Below are 4,232 nucleotides of genomic sequence, written 5' to 3'. Positions count from 1 at the left end.
TCAAAAACTATGGCCAAATACAACTCCAACTCCAACTTCAAAAATTCCAAAAAAAGTGAATTTGTTTTTGGTATTTATGGCCAAACGGCACCTAAGACTGCTGTTTAATTCATCTTAATATGGGAAAGAGCTGCTTTTAAAGTCTTGGGCTCGCCCTAAGACAGTCCATACAAAAAGCGCCCTTAGCGTATTAATTGTTATACAGTGTGGAACTTTGTCCCACACCGGTTACACGTGAAGAAGCGAGTAGCAGGAACCAGTAGAAAAGAAGCTCACGCACCAAAGAATAAACTCACGCAGCCACGCGATGAGCACAAAGCGAACTATTGTTTTGCCTTTTACTAAAGAATACCGTGTGAGCGTTGCAATTAGTGGTATACGCTTATTTTTGGAGGGGTTGTTTTTACTGAGACCCCCAACAATTCTAGTTTAAGTTTTGTAGTTTGATTCAAGCTGCTGGGATTTGTACTGGGCTCTTTCTAATTTTCAGTATAACATTTTCAAAGAAGTGTGTACGTTGTCTAGTATTGCTTGTGTCCGAACGATCAAATGGTGAAATCCCTTATTAGTTGTTGGTGTTAGTGGGTAGTGTCTAGTGTATACGGTAAAAACCGAATATGCGTTGAACCGGTGAGACCCGGAACTGAGGGGAAGGGGACAAGAACGTGCATGAAGACTTTCGTTCTGAACCGGAGGAACTCCCGAACCGAGGCCAAGGTCGGGGCATCATTTGGTCCGGTTTCCTTCATGGCCGAGTTGGTCGTTGCCGTTGGTCCGTTTGGTCGTTGCCGTTGGTCCATTTGGTTGTGGCCGTTAGTCCGTTTATTCGTGGCCGTTGGTCCGGGAGATCCGTTGGGCGATTGTCACGCGTCGATAACGTCCTGCCACGCTCAACTGCCAATCGTACGGGTGTCAGACCGTACGGCCAACCTAACCCAACCTAATCTAAGTCAGAGTTTTCTTTATTTTTTAGTTTTCTCTTATTGTATGGAGCCCATGAGGCAACACTATAAATAAGGGCCATCACTCACTTTTAAGGGGTTGGCTCCTCGACATCAAGAACATTCTTTTGTACTAGAAATATATACAAATATCTCTCATTATCGTGTGCAATCCGAATTCATTGTGTTCATCTCTATTACATTTCTTCAATCAAGTAACACACATATATTAGTAAACATTCAAGTCCATAACAAACCACCAATTATTAGTTGCTTCTTCATAATACATTCATATATTTCTTTTCTCTATCAAAAGGATTCAAGGCATAACCACATATCCTATACCTCACCCACAAATTTAATTGATTATCCAAATTCAGGGTAAACAGTTTGGCGCTCACCGTGGGGCTAGGATAATAGTGGTCTTTTATCTTGATCTCTACCTTACCCATCAAAATCGAAAGCATCTTCTGTTCGTCACTGAAAAAAAAACGGACTAGTTGGCTGATAGTGGGCAATCTGATCACGTCAACAACCACGAAATCGTGGCCGAAAACGAAGGAAGCGGCCCACGGGGACTACCAAACCCCACTGATCCTAACCCCGTTAATTCGAGGGAGGGCCTCAACCATCAAAACATCGTGGATCAGGAGAATGCAGCCCAACCGGCTACCGACCCTTTAAATACACACAATTCGATTACTTTGTCCCAGACTCAGGGCCGGAAAGAACCGGGTACCCCGAAGGATAATGTTGACTTACGTTTAATCTTTGAAATATTGCAAGAACAGAGAGCGGCGATTGCCGAACAGGGAATCGCAATAGCCCGGTTGCAAAACGGAGGGGATAAAACGACCTCGGAGGAGGCAAAGGGTGTTTTTGAACCCAGAAGAGATGAGGCACGGATGGTCGAGAGCGATGGGTCCGGAGCTGGGTCCTCCACCGAGGTTCTGAGAATGCTCGAAACTTTGGCAAAACGGGTAGACTCAACCGAGAAGAGGGTGGAAACATACAACTCTCGGGTAAACCAAATCCCGGAGGCTCCGCTTTTACTGAAAGGGCCGAACTCGAAGAGGTACATCCAAAGGCCTTTTCCTCCGAGTGCAACTCCAAAACTAATCCCGAAGAGGTTCAAGATGCCGGATATCCAGAAATATGACGGCACAACGGACCCACACGAACACGTGACCTCATACACGTGTGCTATAAAGGGCAATGATATGGAGGAGGACGAAATTGAATCGGTATTGCTGAAAAAGTTCGGGGAAGCTTTGTCAAAAGGGGCATTGACATGGTACGACCATCTGCCCGAGCATTCGATCACTTCATTCGAAATGCTCGCCGATGCCTTCATAAAAGCTCACGCCGGTGCCAAGAAGGTGCAGGCCCGTAAGGCAGATATTTTCCGTATAACTCAGAGAGACGATGAATTACTGCGTGATTTTGTCAACCGATTCCAAAGGGAACGAATGGAGCTCCCCCCGGTTCCAGAAGAATGGGCTGCACAAGCTTTCACAAAGGGGCTCAATGTTCAGAGCTCAACGACTTCGTTCAAATTAAAGGAAAGCTTGCTCGAGTACGAGGCTGTGACATGGGCTGATGTCCGTAACCGATACGAGTTAAAAATTCGGGTGGAGGATGATCAATTCGAACTTCCCCCGGGGCCGATAAATGTGAACAAAAGTTTTGAGAGACCAAGGAAGGATTACGAAACGACGGTTGAGTCGTCGAGGGAAAGGTATTGGCCATACTCCCATTCGGAGAAGCCAAACTTTAGGTCGGAGAAATCAAGGGTTAGCCCAAGCCATTTCTCCGGGCGGGGTAGTAAACGGGTCGAGCGCCCGTCGAACAGTCAGGGTCTCTCATTCAGGAGCGATGCCGGAAGCTCTGCCGGCAACAAGGATTAACCAAAGATATCGGAGTACAACTTCAACGTCAGTACCTCGGGCCTCGTCTCGGCCATTGGCCGTGTCCCGGATGTAAGATGGCCGAGACCTCTAAGGTCGGATCCGGGCCAACGGGACCCGAGCATGGTGTGTGAATACCATGTAACCCATGGTCACAAAACCGAGGATTGTCGCCAGCTAAGAGAGGAGGTAGCCCGGTTGCTGAAAAATGGTCATCTCCGAGAATTGCTGAGTGAACGAGCCAAAAATCACTACAAGGAAAGGGAGGCTCATCGAAGGGCCGAGCCAGTAGAACCCCAGCATGTAATCAACATGATAGTTGGGGGCACCGATGCCCCTCGAGGGCCGGTAATGAAACGGGCCAAGGTTTCTGTTGTTCGCGAAAAGCGCAGCTGGGATTACTTACCTGAGGTTTCCATCTCTTTCAGCAACGAGAATGCAGAAGGCATCATTCAACCGCACAATGATGCATTGGTAATTTCTATTCTTATCTTTAAAACTCAGATTAAACGTATTTTGATTGACCCAGGTAGCTCGGCCAACATCATCCGGTGGAGAGTGGTCGAACAGCTAGGGCTGCTCAATCAGATCGTACCGGTAGCTCGGGTACTCAGCGGGTTCAACATGGCGAGCGAAACCACAAAGGGGGAGATATCGTTGCCGGTTAATATCAATGACACTATCCAGCAAACGGTGCTCTATGTGATCGAAGGGGACATGAAGTATAACACATTACTGGGCAGACCCTGGATACATAGCATGAGGGCCGTGCCATCGACATTGCATCAGTTGCTGAAATTCCCGACACCGGAGGGGATAATAACCATCCGAGGCGAACAGCCCGCTGCAAGGGAGATGTTCGCGGTCGAGGAAACGACACCTCAGCCCGATAAATCGGATCAAAGGGAGAAGAACTCAACCGAGGAAACAGACACCAAATAGCAATCACAGTATAGTATCTGGTCGGTGAAAAAAATCTATGTATGGACTACCTAAGTAAGGGATCAGGGTTGGACCCGGGGTGCGAAGAGGATGACTTCGGTGTGCCCAGATCATTCGTCATACCGGATGACTCGGACGCAACCAAGTCAAAAGTAGAGGAGCTAGAGCAGATCATCTTGTTCGAATATCTACCGGACAGAAAGGTATACCTAGGCACAGGGTTAACCCCGGAGCTCAATAACAAGTTAATTGAATTTCTTCGAGCTAATGCAGATTGCTTCGCATGGTCCCATATAGATATGACAGGTATATCACCAGAGGTAGCAACTCACAAGCTCAGCTTAGACGGGAAGTTTCCCCCGGTGAAGCAGAAGATAAGGCCCATGGCGGAAGCAAAACTCGCCTTCGTAAAAGACGAGGTAACAAAGCTTTTAAAAATAGG

The 4,232-nt window shown here is 47.4% G+C and overlaps 1 non-coding gene across 1 annotated transcript; it reads left to right on the top strand.

The window, feature by feature from the left end:
• Window positions 1-298: 298 nt before the first annotated feature.
• LOC132625279 (U5 spliceosomal RNA) lies at window positions 299-415 on the top strand. Its single transcript, XR_009576721.1, has one exon. It is a non-coding gene; the product is annotated as a U5 spliceosomal RNA (small nuclear RNA).
• The last annotated feature ends 3,817 nt before the right edge of the window (window positions 416-4,232 follow it).

Source organism: Lycium barbarum, chromosome 12, assembly GCF_019175385.1.
Source record: "Lycium barbarum isolate Lr01 chromosome 12, ASM1917538v2, whole genome shotgun sequence".
Lineage (NCBI taxonomy): Eukaryota > Viridiplantae > Streptophyta > Magnoliopsida > Solanales > Solanaceae > Lycium > Lycium barbarum.
Note: the sequence above shows the minus strand (reverse complement) of the source record. Positions and strands in the feature narration are given on the sequence as shown.